This window comes from Pelobates fuscus, chromosome 2, assembly GCF_036172605.1.
Source record: "Pelobates fuscus isolate aPelFus1 chromosome 2, aPelFus1.pri, whole genome shotgun sequence".
Classification (NCBI taxonomy): Eukaryota; Metazoa; Chordata; class Amphibia; order Anura; family Pelobatidae; genus Pelobates; species Pelobates fuscus.
In genome coordinates this window covers 30,848,534-30,868,129 of record NC_086318.1, presented here as the reverse complement: position 1 = coordinate 30,868,129, position 19,596 = coordinate 30,848,534, and positions in this window count along the sequence as shown.

Here is a 19,596-nt window from a genome sequence, read left to right as displayed (position 1 = left end):
CTATTGTAGAGTACATAGCCTAACCGGTATTGTAAATTTGTGTTTAAGTACATAGCCTAACCCGCTATTGTAGAGTACATAGCCTAACCAGTATTGTAAATTTGTGTTTGAGTACATAGCCTAACCCGCTATTGTAGAGTACATAGCCTAACCCGCTATTGTAGAGTACATAGCCTAACCCGCTATTGTAGAGTACATAGCCTAACCCGCTATTGTAGAGTACATAGCCTAACCCGCTATTGTAGAGTACATAGCCTAACTGGCTATTGTAAATTTGTGTTTAAGTACATAGCCTAACCCGCTATTGTAGAGTACATAGCCTAACCAGCTATTGTAAATTTGTGTTTAAGTACATAGCCTAACCCGCTATTGTAGAGTACATAGCCTAACCTGCTATTGTAGAGTACATAGCCTAACCCGCTATTGTAGAGTACATAGCCTAACCTGCTATTGTAAATTTGTGTTTAAGTACATAGCCTAACCCGCTATTGTAGAGTACATAGCCTAACCAGCTATTGTAAATTTGTGTTTAAGTACATAGCCTAACCCGCTATTGTAGAGTACATAGCCTAACCCGCTATTGTAGAGTACATAGCCTAACCAGCTATTGTAAATTTGTGTTTAAGTACATAGCCTAACCCGCTATTGTAGAGTACATAGCCTAACCCGCTATTGTAGAGTACATAGCCTAACCGGTATTGTAAATTTGTGTTTAAGTACATAGCCTAACCCGCTATTGTAGAGTACATAGCCTAACCGGTATTGTAAATTTGTGTTTGAGTACATAGCCTAACCCGCTATTGTAGAGTACATAGCCTAACCCGCTATTGTAGAGTACATAGCCTAACCCGCTATTGTAGAGTACATAGCCTAACCCGCTATTGTAGAGTACATAGCCTAACCCGCTATTGTAGAGTACATAGCCTAACCAGCTATTGTAAATTTGTGTTTAAGTACATAGCCTAACCCGCTATTGTAGAGTACATAGCCTAACCAGCTATTGTAAATTTGTGTTTAAGTACATAGCCTAACCCGCTATTGTAGAGTACATAGCCTAACCTGCTATTGTAGAGTACATAGCCTAACCGGTATTGTAAATTTGTGTTTAAGTACATAGCCTAACCCGCTATTGTAGAGTACATAGCCTAACCAGCTATTGTAAATTTGTGTTTAAGTACATAGCCTAACCCGCTATTGTAGAGTACATAGCCTAACCCGCTATTGTAGAAAACATAGCCTAACCCGCTATTGTAGAGTACATAGCCTAACCGGTATTGTAAATTTGTGTTTGAGTACATAGCCTAACCCGCTATTGTAGAGTACATAGCCTAACCCGCTATTGTAGAGTACATAGCCTAACCCGCTATTGTAGAGTACATAGCCTAACCAGCTATTGTAAATTTGTGTTTAAGTACATAGCCTAACCCGCTATTGTAGAGTACATAGCCTAACCCGCTATTGTAGAGTACATAGCCTAACCGGTATTGTAAATTTGTGTTTAAGTACATAGCCTAACCCGCTATTGTAGAGTACATAGCCTAACCAGCTATTGTAAATTTGTGTTTAAGTACATAGCCTAACCCGCTATTGTAGAGTACATAGCCTAACCCGCTATTGTAGAGTACATAGCCTAACCGGTATTGTAAATTTGTGTTTAAGTACATAGCCTAACCCGCTATTGTAGAGTACATAGCCTAACCCGCTATTGTAGAGTACATAGCCTAACCGGTATTGTAAATTTGTGTTTAAGTACATAGCCTAACCCGCTATTGTAGAGTACATAGCCTAACCGGTATTGTAAATTTGTGTTTGAGTACATAGCCTAACCCGCTATTGTAGAGTACATAGCCTAACCCGCTATTGTAGAGTACATAGCCTAACCCGCTATTGTAGAGTACATAGCCTAACCCGCTATTGTAGAGTACATAGCCTAACCCGCTATTGTAGAGTACATAGCCTAACCAGCTATTGTAAATTTGTGTTTAAGTACATAGCCTAACCCGCTATTGTAGAGTACATAGCCTAACCAGCTATTGTAAATTTGTGTTTAAGTACATAGCCTAACCCGCTATTGTAGAGTACATAGCCTAACCTGCTATTGTAGAGTACATAGCCTAACCGGTATTGTAAATTTGTGTTTAAGTACATAGCCTAACCCGCTATTGTAGAGTACATAGCCTAACCAGCTATTGTAAATTTGTGTTTAAGTACATAGCCTAACCCGCTATTGTAGAGTACATAGCCTAACCCGCTATTGTAGAAAACATAGCCTAACCCGCTATTGTAGAGTACATAGCCTAACCGGTATTGTAAATTTGTGTTTGAGTACATAGCCTAACCCGCTATTGTAGAGTACATAGCCTAACCCGCTATTGTAGAGTACATAGCCTAACCCGCTATTGTAGAGTACATAGCCTAACCCGCTATTGTAGAGTACATAGCCTAACCCGCTATTGTAGAGTACATAGCCTAACCAGCTATTGTAAATTTGTGTTTAAGTACATAGCCTAACCCGCTATTGTAGAGTACATAGCCTAACCTGCTATTGTAGAGTACATAGCCTAACCCGCTATTGTAGAGTACATAGCCTAACCAGCTATTGTAAATTTGTGTTTAAATACATAGCCTATCCCGCTATTGTAGAGTACATAGCCTAACCCGCTGTTGTAGAGTACATAGCCTAACCGGTATTGTAAATTTGTGTTTAAGTACATAGCCTAACCCGCTATTGTAGAGTACATAGCCTAACCCGCTATTGTAGAGTGCATAGCCTAACCTGCTATTATAAATGTGTGTCTGTGTAGTGATAACTCCAACTAAGTTTCTCAAGAGTTACCCTAGGTTCCTCTCTAGAGACCATGATTAAGAAGCATGACAAAGAAATGGGAAAATATCTGCATAAGTGGGAAATAGCCTCAAAATCAGACAACAATATCCTTTATTGTTGGTCCTCTCACTCGTCCTTAAGTACGGAATCCTAAAGGACTCTATGGCTTTTAAGAAAGACATGTCACATGTCTCCAAAAATGAACGGAGAGTGTTTTGTATAAGGTTTGGGGAAGGTTCCACTACCTGGAGAAAGCATAATGAGTCTGCTCCACTTAAAAACTCCCAACACCCTTAGCCAGCCGCCTGATCCCTTTATCCTGCTAGGAAATAGGAAACTGATAAAAAAAAACTGCAAAAAAATTCTCAGCATGCGGTTCATATTAATAAGTTGTATGCTCCATTGCTACTAACAATGATATGGCTATTGAGGATCAAATGTTTTGTCTCACTCCATCTTTCATCTCTACCCCCCTCATCCCAAACTACTGCTTCCACTTATTCTTCTGTTGATGTTTAAGAAATGTTTAACAAAGATTTAAGAAATTCGGATAGATCTGCTAAAGCAAAACTATTTGCTTTGAGTACAGAAAGCATGTACCCTATGAGAGATATAGGACACAGGGATAATGCTGGTGTTCCCCTTACTATTGATCCTCCCTGGGCACCAGGAGAGCTGCTAGTTCTAAAACAACAGTTTCCCTGTCCCAGAGATGATATTAGTAAGTTTTGTGATGTTTTAAAAGGATTGATGACTGTTTATGACCCTGTTAAGCGAGATTATGATCAGTTGTGGCAGATGACTTTAACCAGTGCAGAGCTGACTAGTTTTAAAGCAGCATTTTTTAAAGTGGTACAGAATGTGAATTGGGATACTGATGTTAAATTTGTGGGGTGTAATGCTGCCGTATGTAATACATTGAATGATAATATTATTAAAGATTTTCTTGAAGGATTTCCTCAGAACACTGACTGGACTAAGATGAACCCTGCTACACAGAAAAATAATGAAAGTGTTGAGGAATTTGCTGATAAACGTAAGAAGTTCATAAAAGCGTAGAGTGGTGTTAATGACCCAGAGAGAAATGCAGAACCTCTGATAGTTGCTGCCTTCTCCAGAAGATAAAGAGAATGGAGTAAAACGAGTGGTGATTGGTTAGGAAGAGAAACGTTTAAAGTATGTTGTCTCTGCTGCAAAGCATTTTGAGAAAGATGGAGAAGGTCAGAACGTTGTTGAAGTTAAGGAGTAGAGAGCTGCAATGAGTGGTTTTTGCTTTACATCCTGTGGCTGGAAGAGACAATACTGAGAAGTTGGTGCAGCAACCTGATGGAAATTTGACATGTTATAATTGTGATATCCCTGGTCATATAGCTAGGAATTACAAATGCCAAAGAAAGAAAATATTGATGAAAGACTAGGAAGTGATAGCTTTGATAGTGAGTTCTCCAATGTAACCGGTCCACAGAGAGCGCAGTGGGTACCCCCACTGTACAGACAGGGCAATAATATTTAAAGGGACACTATAGTCATCTGAACAACTTTAGCTTAATGAAGCAGTTTTGGTGTATAGAACATGTCCCTGCAGCCTCACTGCTCAATCCTCTGCCATTTAGGAGTTAAATCCCTTTGTTTATGAACCCTAGTCACACCTCCCTGCATGTGACTTGCACAGCCTTACATAAACACTTCCTGTAAAGAGAGCCCAATTTAGGCTTTTTTTATTGCAAGTTCTGTTTAATTAAGATTTTCTTATCCCCTGCTATGTTAATAGCTTGCTAGACTCTGCAAGAGCCTCCTGTATGTGATTAAAGTTACATTTAGAGATTGAGATACAATTATTTAAGGTAAATTACATCTGTTTGAAAGTGAAACCAGTTTTTTTTTTTCATGCAGGTTCTGTCAATCATAGCCAGGGGAGGTGTGGCTAGGGCTGCATAAACAGAAACAAAGTTATTTAACTCCTAAATGACAGTGAATTGAGCAGTGAAATTGCAGGGGAATGATCTATACACTAAAACTGCTTTATTTAGCTAAATTAATTTAGGTGACTATAGTGTTCCTTTAAGAGTGACTAGCTAATACTGACATCCCTGTTTCTCCTGTCTCTGACACATTCTCCAATGTTCTGACTGAAAACAGCAAAGTGAATTATTAGTGTAGGACTCACCTAAGAGTAAGAGGTTTTTGTCTTGATGCAGCAGTTGAGCTTCCACTTAAATATTAAAAAGACCCTGAGGAACCAGGCAGGGCGTAGGCAGAAACTGGGGCATGTGAATGTGAGGGGAGTGTATACAGAGGAATGTGGTAAAGTGGTTTTGAGATGTGGGTGGAGTAGTTTGGGTTGGATGGGTGGGCTAGTTGAAATAGGTTGCCATCTTACAGTATAGCACAATTTTAATTATCAGTTGGGAACAGTTTCCCTTCCTCCCTCCGTCCCTTTAATTGTTTTATGTTTGTTTGTGTGTTTTGATTGTCACAGCTTGTTTGCCCAGTGGGCGTGGTGGGAGTCCAGTGGGCTTGTGTGCGCCCAGCTGGCATGTGGCAGTATTGTGTGCGCCCAGCTGGCGTGTGGCGGTTGAACCAGCGGTCGATGGAAAGTGGATGGATAGGGCTGTCCCTCCCCTAACCTCAGGTACAGAGTGTCACGGTTCTCACCAGTTAGACAGACAGCCAGACGTGGTCGCTCCTGGAGTTCCCAACAGGGGACTTGAACCGGGGAACTTCTCAGTCCTACTTTCTGCCTCTGAGCCACAGCAGCTTTATACAGTGACTACTGATTCCGGTCCTGTTCATCCTGGCATGGCTACTACACCGGGGGCTGCACCTTGACTTGGCTGTGTCTCACCTGACTCTGATTGGTCATCAGCAGGGTATTTAAACCCAGCCTCGCCCTGTGCTCAGTGTCAAGTCTTTGATCTTGTGTTCCTGTTTTGTACCAGTGTTCCTGTTTATCTGCTTCGTATTATTGACCCCGGCTTTTGACTCGTTGTTCCTGACCTCTGGCATCCTTTGACCTCGGCTATCCCTCAACTATCCTGCTGGTTCAGTCCTTGCCTGTACTGCGTATTGGTACTTTATCCTGCACAGCCCCCGTGCACAGACCCACAGGCCGGGTGAATTCTTACCTGACCACCTTGACCTGTGGCTATCTGCAAGGGTGAGCAACATATCTGCGCTACAGACTCCCAACTCAGGTAAGACCCTGACACAGAGATGGATAACGGACGTGCCCACTGAGCCAACTAACTGGCTAGTGGTTAGCATTACGCAATGGTAGGCCCAAGAAAAGGCCTTGTGCTGGTTGGAACGAGTGGGGAGGGGGCAGCTGCCCAGGGCCGGACTGGAACGAAAATTCAGCCCGGGCAGTTAATGGCAGAGCAGCCCACTGTGAGAGGCGGGTCCAAAAGGGTGTGTGTAAATTGTGTGTATATACGTATATAGAGTAGTCTGTGTGTGTATGAATGCATGGGGGTGTGGTGTGAATGAGGGATATAGAGGGTGTAGTGTGTATTTATAGAGGGTGAAGTGTGTGAGTGCAGGGGGTGTAGTGTGTATTTATAGAGGGTGAAGTGTGTGAGTGCAGGGGGTATAGTGTGTATTTATAGAGGGTGAAGTGTGTAAGTGCAGGGGGTATAGTGTGTATTTATACAGGGTATAGAGTGTGTGAGTGCGGATAGTGTATTGTATGTTTAGGGGGTATAGCATTTGTGTACTGTGTGTATGTGAATGATGAGTGTGTGTATAAGGGTTTTAGAGTGTGTGTAATGTGTTTGTGTGGAAGTGCAGGAGATGTAGTGTGTGTGTATTTAAAGGGGTATAGAATGTGCGTAGTGTGTGTGTAAGTGCAGGGTGTGTAGTGTGTCAATAGGGGGCAGGATGGCAGAGTGGGTTAATACAGGGTAAAATGACAGGGGTTTAGTGGGTTAATAGTGTGTAAGATGGCAGGGAGTGTAGAGGGCTACTAGGGGTATGATGGCAGGGGGTGTAGTGGGTTAAAAGGGGTAAGATGGCAGGGGGTGTAGAGGGTTAATACGGGGTATGATGGCAGGGGGTGTAGTGGGTTAGTAGGGGGTAAGATGGCAGGGGGTGTAGAGGGTTAATACGGGGTATGATGGCAGGGGTTGTCGTGGGTTAATAGTGGGTAAGATGGCAGGAGGTGTAGTGGGTTAATAGGGGCTGTAGTGGGTTACTAGGAGGTATAATGGCAGGGGGGTAGTGGATTAATACGGGGTAAGATGGCAGGGGGTGTAGTGGGTTAATAGGGGGTAAGATGGCAGGGGGTGTAGAGGGTTAATACGGGGTATGATGGCAGGGGTTGTCATGGGTTAATAGGGGCTGTAGTGGGTTACTAGGAGGTATAATGGCAGGGGGTAGTGGATTAATACGGGGTAAGATGGCAGGGGGTGTAGAGGGCTAATAGGGGTGTGATGGCTTGGGGTGTAGTGGGTTAAAATGGGGTAAGATGGCAGGGGGTGTAGTGGGTTAATAGGGGCTGTAGTGGGTTAATAAGGGGTATGATGGCAGGAGGTGTAATGGGTTAATACAGGGTAAAATGGCAGGGGCTGTAGTTGGTTAATAGGGGTTAAGATGGCAGGGGGTGTAGTGGGTTATCACAGGGTAAAATGGCAGGGGGTGTAGTGGGTTAATAGGGGCTAAGATACAATAACTAAATTACTTATTGCTAGTGTCCATAAATATATATGTCCATTTAATTTTATATTTAGAATGCCATGCAGCTTGTCTCACGAGTGGTTGTCCATAACACTCTAGACAACTATTTAGTAGACTATATATCTTAAACAGAAGCGTTATTAAATAAAAAAAACAGGATAAAGGAGTGAAGACAAGGGTACTTACAAAGTGCCAATACCCCTACCTGTACTGTACTTGCAGATCATGCAGACAGTCATAGGGCAGTCTTGTCTGGGCTCAGCTCTGTCTTGCAGAGCGTTCTGCAGATCTGGCAAGATGCCACCGCTACGCTGCGCACTGTAGCAGGTGTTCTGTCAGAACACCGGCCGCCGCGCATTTGCTACTCACATCCGGCTCATGTTGATGCTGTTCACATCCGGCGGGCCTCGGCCGCTGGAGCATTGGCCGTGGCTCGCTGTGCGGCTGCGACAGGATGAACCAAAACAGATTTTTTTTTCTGGCTTGTGGATAGGTGCAGCCACGCTGAAAGCGGCCCCAGGGCAGGCGGCCTACCGGGAAATATCCCGGTATCCCGGTAGGCCAGTCCGGCCCTGCAGCTGCCCTTAAATTATGTTTGGTTGGCAAGGTGGTCAGGGCTGGTGCTTCCTATAAGCGAATTAGGCAGTCGTCTAGGGTGCCCCTTAGGGAGGGGCGTCACCAGGAGCGCTGGCCCCTCAAATGCTGCAGTCACCTGAGTGCTCTATTGAGAGCTTCAGGCGGCTGCAGCTCTGCCCAGGCCGGCGCGTCCATGAGGGGAGGAGAGACCACTAAGGGAGGGAGGGGGTGAGGGGAGACCACTAAGGTTGGGAGGGGAGGGGGGTAAGGATAGACCACTGAAGGAGGGAGGGGGCTGAGAAGAGAACACTAAGGGAGGGGAGGTGAGGCGAGACCACTAATGGTGGGGGGAGGTGAGGCGAGACCACTAGGGGAGGGGGGTTTGAGGAGAGACCACTAGGGTCGGGGGTGAGGAGAGACTACTAAGTGAGGGGGGGGTGGAGGAGAGACCACTATGGGAGGGTGGGGTGAGGAGAAACCACTAAGGGTGGGGGTGAGGAGAGACCACTAGGAGACACAAAGAGACCACTAAGGGAGAGAGGGGGGTGAGGAGAGACCACAAGTAGACATGAGGGGAGAGCTCTAAGGGACAGAAGGGGAGAGCTCTAAAGGAAAGGAGGGGAGAGCACTATATGGAAGGGGGTGGGGAAATCACTAAGGGACAGGGAAGATTACTAAGGGACATTGGGGCAGGGGAGAGCACTAAGAGAAAAGAGGGGAGAGAGGCTGAGGAAGGGGGGAAAGAGAAGCACAAAGGGGCTGGTAGGACTCAGCTCCTATCCTACCCCACAAACTCTCTCTTTCACACTACACACACTATACATACACAGAAACACACAATGCATCCCTTCACACACAGAAACACACCATGCTTCCCTTACACAAAGCATCACCTACACAAACTTTATACACTACATTTCATAAGCACACACTTTAGATCCTCTATACTAACACATAACACATCCCCTAAACACTCCACTCCCTGTGAGTGAACTCATGGGTGGAGCATGTAGGTGGACTTATGGGTGGGCCTTATGGGTATACTCACCATCAGGCACTGGGGGCCCAGATCTTGAGCTGTGCAAGGGGCCCCCAAAAATTGAGCTGCTTCACGTTCCCCCAGAACATTGACTTTTGTGACCACAGTTACCAGAGAGCATGTTTTACACCAGACCAGTGGAGCCAGACTGCAGCCAGAGCCCACCATCATCCTCATCTGGTTGTAAGTAGGCAATCTAGTATATTATTAATGGCACTAATCTCTAATTTACCTCACATTAACCCCTTAAGGACCAAACTTCTGGAATAAAAGGGAATCATGACATGTCACACATGTCATGTCTCCTTAAGGGGTTAAAGGGACACTATACAGGGAGTGCAGAATTATTAGGCAAATGAGTATTTTGACCACATCATCCTCTTTATGCATGTTGTCTTACTCCAAGCTGTATAGGCTCGAAAGCCTACTACCAATTATGCATATTAGGTGATGTGCATCTCTGTAATGAGAAGGGGTGTGGTCTAATGACATCAACACCCTATATCAGGTGTGCATAATTATTAGGCAACTTCCTTTCCTTTGGCAAAATGGGTCAAAAGAAGGACTTGACAGGCTCAGAAAAGTCAAAAATAGTGAGATATCTTGCAGAGGGATGCAGCACTCTTAAAATTGCACAGCTTCTGAAGCGTGATCATCGAACAATCAAGCGTTTCATTCAAAATCGTCAACAGGGTCGCAAGAAGCGTGTGGAAAAACCAACGCGCAAAATAACTGCCCATGAACTGAGAAAAGTCAAGCGTGCAGCTGCCAAGATGCCACTTGCCACCAGTTTGGCCATATTTCAGAGCTGCAACATCACTGGAGTGCCCAAAAGCACAAGGTGTGCAATACTCAGAGACATGGCCAAGGTAAGAAAGGCTGAAAGACGACCACCACTGAACAAGACACACAAGCTGAAACGTCAAGATTGGGCCAAGAAATATCTCAAGACTGATTTTTCTAAGGTTTTATGGACTGATGAAATGAGAGTGAGTCTTGATGGGCCAGATGGATGGGCCCGTGGCTGGATTGGTAAAGGGCAGAGAGCTCCAGTCCGACTCAGACGCCAGCAAGGTGGAGGTGGAGTACTGGTTTGGGCTGGTATCATCAAAGATGAGCTGGTGGGGCCTTTTCGGGTTGAGGATGGAGTCAAGCTCAACTCCCAGTCCTACTGCCAGTTTCTGGAAGACCCCTTCTTCAAGCAGTGGTACAGGAAGAAGTCTGCATCCTTCAAGAAAAACATGATTTTCATGCAGGACAATGCTCCATCACACGCGTCCAAGTACTCCACAGCGTGGCTGGCAAGAAAGGGTATAAAAGAATAAAATCTAATGACATGGCCTCCTTGTTCACCTGATCTGAACCCCATTGAGAACCTGTGGTCCATCATCAAATGTGAGATTTACAAGGAGGGAAAACAGTACACCTCTCTGAACAGTGTCTGGGAGGCTGTGGTTGCTGCTGCACGCAATGTTGATGGTGAACAGATCAAAACACTGACAGAATCCATGGATGGCAGGCTTTTGAGTGTCCTTGCAAAGAAAGGTGGCTATATTGGTCACTGATTTGTTTTTGTTTTGTTTTTGAATGTCAGAAATGTATATTTGTGAATGTTGAGATGTTATATTGGTTTCACTGGTAAAAATAAATAATTGAAATGTGTATATATTTGTTTTTTGTTAAGTTGCCTAATAATTATGCACAGTAATAGTCACCTGCACACACAGATATCCCCCTAAAATAGCTAAAACTAAAAACAAACTAAAAACTACTTCCAAAAATATTCAGCTTTGATATTAATGAGTTTTTTGGGTTCATTGAGAACATGGTTGTTGTTCAATAATAAAATTAATCCTCAAAAATACAACTTGCCTAATAATTCTGCACTCCCTGTAGTCCCCAGAACCACTGCAACTTAATGTAGTTGTTCTGGTGTCTATAGTCTGTCTTTGCAGGCTTTTTAATGTAAACACACACTGTGTGCAGCACTGGCGTTAGTTCATATGGCAGATCATGTGGGTAGGGCATTGTAGTGTCACATGGGGGGGAGCGGTGGGGGATGTGCACAATTTTTTCTTTTGCCTAGGGCGGCAAAAATTCTTGCACCGGCCCTGAAGGTGTTACTCAGTGACGTATCTATTTGCTGAGTTATTATGTATATAGTGTTTTGTTATAAAGCTGAAGTTTAAAGAGTTATATATTTATATTTTAATAACGCTGTGGCCTATTTTAATCCAAAGCAAATCTGGTGTGTTTTTTTTATTGGGAAAAAAGTTTGGGCTTAAAAAGGGTCAGGTTTATGCCCATATACAGTTACCCTCTACCTACGCACATGATACTAGATATATGTGTATGTGGATATATGTGTATGTATATTGCAAAGGTAGATGGCTGCACTCTCGGACTTAAATAAAAAATGAACTTTTATTCCATAATCTTAAAAACAGGATCAACGTTTCAGTCATCCTCAAGGACTTTCATTATGATCCTGATGAAAGTCCTTGAAGAGGACTGAAACGTTGATCCTGTTATTAAGATTATGGAATAAAAGTAAATTTTTACTTAAGACCGAGATTGCAGCCATTTACTTTTGCAATTTGGATACTGAAGCCCTGGTAGTGCACCGAGCCACTGAATTTTGCAGCCTGTGTGCAAGATAATGTGTATATATATAATTATATAAAACAAAAAACAAACAAACCCTACAGTTATTTAAATGTGCATAAGGAATTGGGGTAGTTTGCAAGTGACTTTTTTATTTGGTTTTATTGTATGTATTGAGGCTGATGTGTACTATAGTCAGAGCTGGATTAACATAGGGGCTGCAGCTCCAGGCCCATGCCCATGGAAAAGGACCTTTGAATTAATAAAAAAAAAACTAACTTTTTTTTTTTAACTACTTTTCACTTGCTCTAGCTTAAGTATGGACATTTAAAATGGATGTAGGGGAAGAAAACTGGTGTGGACTGGCTGACAATGAAATTAGTTAAGGTAAAGCTGACTTTGCGCACTATGCAAATACCCATGCTGCTTCGGTCTCTCTAACACTGTAGCATGTTCCCTTTCCTCAACACTCACTACATCCACCTTTTCACTGTCCCAGAATGTATAATAGGGTCTTCTGCCTGCTAGTAAGAAGGTAAGGAGAGGAGTGGACAAGTGAGTGCTAGCGGACAGTCCTTAGAACGTGAAGTGAGCGGATCATTGGACGCATTTATGCCAAGCTCAGGGTGCTGTCTGCATTGTATGCCCTTAGTTGGCCAGCCTGCATGATTGTCAGGCAGCCTGACATGCATCATTGCCAGGCTGGTCTTCCAATTCTTTAGACAGACACACCTCCCTCTTTGGGCATGTTCGCCCCTCTGGGTGGTTCTGGTTATGTGATTTGCATCAGTGGCCCACCCTTTCCCCCCCGCCGATATCCTGTTTCACCGGACATGCTGTTTTGGGATATGGATTTACTTGGAAGATGAGCGCGAGATATTAGCAAAGGGTATGTGTTTTCTTATAGTTGCATCCTGTGAGGTTCCTCCAGTATCACCTCCACCATATACATGATGCATGGAAGTTATGACTGTTTACGTGTTTTCTGTCGATAAGATTCTGTAATTATGCACATCATAATTGTCCGCACCAGACCCAATGGGCTTTTAATCTGGCTCTGACTATAGTCATTGCTTCTGTCCAAGAGTGATGGGAGTTTGAGCGCAGGGCTTAACGTTGCATGTTTGTATTTACTTTTGTATTACACAGCCATGTAACAGTGCTACCGCCCACCCCATGTGTTCTCTATAAAGAGTTAATATGTGTATGGGTTTAGAAAAATATCCCTCTAGCTGAAAACAGCAGAGTTGATTTGGGAAGAGTCCCCTGTTAAGATAAAATTAAAACTAGGTATCACTTTACCCAGAGTTAAAGGAGCACTATACGGTCAGGAACACAACCATCTATCCCCCCCTGGCACCCTCATGGCTCCCTAAATCTAGTAAATCTTACTTGTATTCAAGTCTGCAGCTGCTTATTTTGTGCCTGTTTCCTTTTCACAATGCTTCCCATAGGATTACCTGAGACTGACAAAGAGGCAGATAAGCTGCAGAGCCAGCAAAATTCAAACACAGCCCTGGCCAATCAGCATCTCCTCATAGAGATTAATTGAATCAATGAAGCTCTATGAGGAAAGTTCACTGTCTGCATGCAGATGGAGGAGATACTGAATGTTTGGATGCATTTTAGGCAGCCATGACCCAGGAAGGATCTCTGACAGCCATCTGAGGAGTGGCCAGTGAAGTTATCACTAGGCTGTAATGTAAACACTGCATTTTCTCTGAAAAGACAGTGTTAACAGCAAAAAGCCTGAAGGTAATGATTCTACTCACCAGAACAAATTCAATAAGCTGTAGTTGTTCTGGTGACTATAGTGTCACTTTAATCTCTTTTTAGCAGACCTGTTTTGCAGTGTGTTGTCTCTGTGATACACAATTGTTTGTGTGATATTCCAATTTTGTCTGTTGTAACGCCAGGTTCTAAACCCCCCTAATTATTGTTTTTTACAGGTTCTGAGAGCTGTCAATAAGGTTGTTCAACCAGTTTTCCCTTTTGTTTCTAACTCTGCTTCTATCCTGTTCTCTATTTCCCCAGAGACCAGATATTTCCCTGTAATTGATCTAAATGATTGCTAGATGCTCTCATGCTGCCTAGTGCAATAGCTGTAATAAACCTCACTAACCAGCCTCATTGATTTACAATTCCCTCCCCCCCCCCCAAAATTAATGAGAAAACAATATTGTGAATAAAAGGGAGGGGTGTAAGAAAATATTTTTGGGGCCACCATATTTATCAACGTTTACCACCCTACTTGGCGCCCTATATTATCAAACTGGCACATGGATTGAGTCATTTGTTTAGTGAAGCTATGATCAGACCTATGCCAGCTGATTGGTGAGCTTCATGTATTCGACTGACCCCTTGTTACAGAATAAGATTAGTATGATATGTGCAGAAACCCATATGCCCTGGCCAGAGGCTTTCCCATTATTATTATTTTTATATGCTTTGCCCTTATGTTTTTATATATAAAGTATTTAACAGAAACTCTGCCCTTAGCATTAATGTCTATGAGAAACTCAGTTCACACAGCCATAAAAGTTACACCTAACGAGCTCATAATAGGACATCCTATACTTACTGTTAATACTCTAAGAGATATTAGTACATGATCCTGCTGTGATAGAGGACATGACTAGCGTGTAGTGTAAGACTCTAACGAAATCCTTTAAGTCTGTCAAAGCACAGGCACAAGCAGTATGCATGAACACAGAAGGCAACGAACCTACTCATCAAATCCAACCAGGAGACTACGTATTTGTCAAAAGTTTCAAACGAAAGAAAGCTCTCCAACCTTGTTGGAAGGGCCTATATCAAGTTTTGCTTGTTATCAATACAGATGTCAAGGTAGCTGAGATTGCTTCTTAGATTCATTTTAGCCATTTAAAGCTCGTCCCAGTACCAAGGAAATCAACAAGTTAGTCTTCCAATGGGCACAACCAGCTGACTAACCCACGTGGGAAAGCCGAGGTGCCAAGAGTCCACTCGTGAAGCCATGCAGCTAATTTATCTGGAAACAAGGAAAAAAAAATTTTTTGTGCTGAACTCTTCCAATCTGGAGGAAAGGTCTTAATTTGTTTGTATGTCTTGCTATATTGTTTATAGTGTTGTGCATCTCTGTAGTGTACTTGTATCAGTTTAGAGCAGCAGTTGTCAACTATATTGTCAGACACAAAAGGGAGGAGAAGGTGTACCATAGGAGAAAGATAATTCATATATTGACTCATGCAGAATGTTATATAATGGTACAGGAGTAGATCAGCCATGTTGGGTATGTGGATTTGTTCCACATACTGCAGACACTCCTTATATTGAGCACCCCTACAATAAGTCTGAGATTTCTCAAGGAATAAAGAATGGGTTTAGTTTTTACAGCCTGAGGTAGGAGAGTATTCTGGTAAACCAAGTAGATTGACCCTGATTAACGTAGCTGATCAAGGAGGATTATGGGAACAAAGAAAGGTGGGAGATAACTTAATAAGAAATTCCAAACTTAATAAAAGTAGCACCTGTGTCAGATATAATTTTAAGGAGTGTGAGTCAGAAGGATGTTTTTGCACCAACGACTATAATACACTAAGTGTTAAAGAAAAGGCAGTGGGGGTCCCATATAACGATTATTGCAGAAATCACAGCTTACCCCGTGGTATCTATTGGCTATGCGATAAGTGGACTTATAGAGTATTACCCTGCAACTGGAAAGGAAGTTGTTATCTAGGGCACATATTGCCTGCCTTTACAATGAACAATGATCTACCTAAGGGAAGACTGAGAAATCAAAGGGATGTTAGTATTAAAACCAGTAAAACTGAAAAGGTCCTTCTCTCCAGGTTTACCGAGGTACAAGTGGGATTGGCTTTAGCTAATTAGCCACAGTATTAGATAATGCCTTGAATTACTCCAATGATGCCATCTCCAAATTAAGTGCTGAACAAACCCACATTAGAATGATGGTCTTACAGAACAGAATGGCCACGGGTTATATTTTAGCATCAAAAGCATGAGTGTGTGCTTTAATTAAGGAGAAATGCTGTGTATTTATTAAAGACAGAAGTGGAGACATAGAAGAAGACAGATAAAATTAGAGGAATTCAGAATAAACTATGTCAGCTTAGTGAAAAAGTGATCCATTAGATCTTGAAAAGTTGCTGGGTTCACTTGGAGCAAAACAGGTGACTGGTCTGATTGTGGCTTTGTTTGTCATTGTATGTGTCTATGGCGCTGATTGTAAAGTGTTTTGGCAGTAGCCACACATTGCCTTTGGTGGAAGGTGAAGAATTCCCTAATTTCAAAGACCTGGAAACTCTGGATAATGCAATGTATGATGATTCACGTTAACAGAAATTAATGAACACATGGATCACTATGCAACAAACTCCATCTTGTCATGGAACATTTTATTAATTGATTCATTCACAGGATCTGTTAAGAATAAAAAGGGAGGACTGTGAATGTTGAGAAAGTGCCTCAGCTCCTCAGCCACCATCATATTCCGATATTAGCCATGTTTGCCCTCTGTGTGACTTTGTGTGTATGAAGAGTTAAGTGTGGATGTGTGTTTGTGTAGTTTTATAAGTAGTTTTATAAGAAACTGTTGTTTTTTTTTTTTTTTTTTATTCATTGATCATAATGGAAACAGGTAAAGGTGGAATATCACCTTAGGGTGAATAGTCAGAAGTGGTTGATTCAGAAGTGATTGAACTGACCATAGCAGAATGGGTAGGTTTATAGGCAACTAATTATAGGGTACTGTGTTTTTATTGCATACCTCCAGATACTAATCTTTTGTCACTATGCTGTTTCTGGCTGTTTCTAAGCTGTGTTGTTTAACTGTCTCTAAGTTGTGTGTTTTTTTCTTTTTCATATAGAGAAGGGCAGTATTCTTTGAATCTCTCCTTGCACACATGCAATAAAGGAATCTCTGCTAAGCCAAACTTACGGCTTCATTACATGTAAGTGCGCATTTTATATTTGTACCTACCTCTGCTCCAAAGCTCAATACACTACACTATATTACGATTTTGATCTATTTTATTTCTTTGAGGATACCCCTTAAAACTACGACCATGTGAAGAATCAGCACTGCACTTTATCCTTAGGCAGGGATCATTCCGCCCAGGGGTGTAAGTTGGAGCTGCATTGAAGCTCCATAAAAGTGTGTGTGCACATTTTTTAAATCGTATTTATACTAACTAAAGTTCTAATACACTACACTATTAGTTTCTTCTGTTTTTTTATTTTTGTCGTTACATATGGTTAGATAGCTTAGGAAAGCTGCATAAATCCCTTTCAGGCAGGTGCGATTAGGGCTGCATAAACCGTTATTTAACTCCTAAATGGCAGAGAATTGAGCAATGAAATTGCACGGACATGACCTATACACAAAAAAAAAACCGCTTCATTAAGCTACAATTGTTTTGGTGCCTATAGTGTCCCTTTAAGTGTATGGTCAGTGCTCCTTGTAATATATAAAACTTTACAAGTGTAGCATTGTTACGCTTGTATATGTTTTTTTAGCTTTTATTTTTGTTGGAAAAATATTCTAATGTTTGCATGCATTATCAAAATAATGCACATAAAATGAGCAATTCTCTCTTAGTACCCTTGGTATATAAGCTTGGGGTGATTCAGCAAAATAATTGCAAATAACTTGCTATTATCAAAGCATCAAACATTCTACTGTCTGTTGATTATCTAAACTTTCACATAATTTAGAAATTGAGCAACTGCAATCGCACAATAACAATAAATAGTATTATAACACATCCGATTGTATCAGTTACCTCCTTTTTTCTGACAACAGTGCAGGTAGCGTGATTGCTATCATCACAATGTGTGCAAAATACCCTATCAGAGGTCTTCTGTTGAAGTAAGATGGGCACTATCTGTTCTTTCACCTTAAAATAATTTCCTGAGATCTTTCAGCTGATTTCAAATCCAAACATTAAATAAGGATTATTTGGAAAAACTGAAACTTAATTATTTAGAAAATACATATGAATGAAAAATGAGGAAGAAGCGTCTCCTGTTAAACATGTGAAACACGTACTTTCTTGCGTAGGGGTGTCCTCCCCATTATTTGTTTTTCCTGCATTTAGATTTATTTTCCTTAAATGTTATTATTTTATTATCTGGTCATTTCTATTATCTTTTCCCACAATAAACAGTGACAAGGATTAAGTCTGTTCATTACTTTGGAGATTCTCAATGTGCAATACATTCATCATTTTTTATTCAGCTGGATTTTTGTTGGCACATGGTTTATTTGCACCAGATCATCCATACATTTACACATCCAATCGTATTGTGAGTACTTTCTTTCATTATTATCTTCTCAAAGAACACTATAGGATCAGGAACACAGCCATGTATTCCTGACCCAATAGTGTTAAAACTGCCATTTAGGTGGCTCGCCACCCCCCTCCGCCCCCCTGGTGCCCCCTTAGAAAGGGTTAAAAAAAATTCCAGCTCTCCACGGGTCTACAGGCACTGACCCCGCCCAGAACCGCCTTGATGATCTCAGCCAATCCAATGCTTTCCCATATGGAAAGCACTGGATTGGCTGAGATCGTCAAGTAGGTGGGGCAGGAACACACGCCACATTGGCCAATCAGCATTAAACAATACATCTCTGAGGACAGTTCAGCGTCTTCATGCTGAATGTCAGTGCTGTATACGTATGCTTTGATGGGCATTTTTATTGAAAATAAATCTAGAATAGACAAAATATAAAATGTAACTTTCATGACCTTGTATTTTTTTTCTATAGTAGGCTTTATCTAGGGCAAATGAATAAATGCAATGTCTGAGGCTCAGGGCAATGTATAAACAATTCACTATATTTGTCTTTGTTTCAAGGTCTTTGCTATTTTTGTGAGATTTGGTTATCTTCAGGCTAAGGAACTGGAACAATCATTTCTATTTAGCTTTATATTTTAAATGTTGGATATGATATTAAGAGGCCCTTCTCACAGTTGAACACTTTCTTTAACACTGTATTCAATATATTTTTAAATGAAGAAATATGTTAAATATGTACTACCAGCAATAAAAGCTATATTATCTAGGGACAATACACTCTAATAAATCCACAATTTAAAAGGTTTTTGCCTTACTGTACAGACACTCCTCACTTACCGAGTTCTGTTGCTAGGACTCGCTCATAAAATGAATTGGTCAGTAAGTGAGGATGTGCTAGATAGCAGGTCTATGTTCGGGGGAATTCTCCGAACAAAGACCAGTCCACTAGAGCAGGGAACCCTTCAAATCTATGTTCGGGGGAATTCCCGAGACTTAGATTCGGGAGATTTCCCATTCTAGAGAGCTGGCTGTAAGTCAGAGCTTATGCCTAGTTTCCACTGATCAGTGTGGTTCGGAAGGGTTAGAATTGTCCAGCCTATTCAGGCGAGCATTTCCACTGCAAGTCGGACCGCCAGGGGGAATGCGGGTTTTAGACCAAATACCTAGCGTGTCATTTGTCGTGAGCTCTGCCCTAACCGTACCATACCATTTCCTACAGACCAACATCTGAAGGAGGCCCAGGAATGGTACGGTTTGGTTCAGCTGTATGGACCACTTTCATAAAGGAAACACTCAAATTGCATACCAGACCGTACCGACCCGAACCGTACTGCTCAGTGGAAACGGGGCATAAGGGAGAACTACTGGCATTAAGAGTACATATGAGCTCATTGGCTCCATCTAGAGAATAAAACCGGAACTGTATTTTACATATCACCCTAAGTGGCAGCTCTTAGCCTGTGTGAATAGCTGACATCCTTTCTGTTAGTGAGAGTGCTTTGCTGCTGAAGTGGCTATTAGTATGAGCTGTGCAGTGGGGTTAAATAAACACAGGGACAGGACAGGCTATAGACACCAG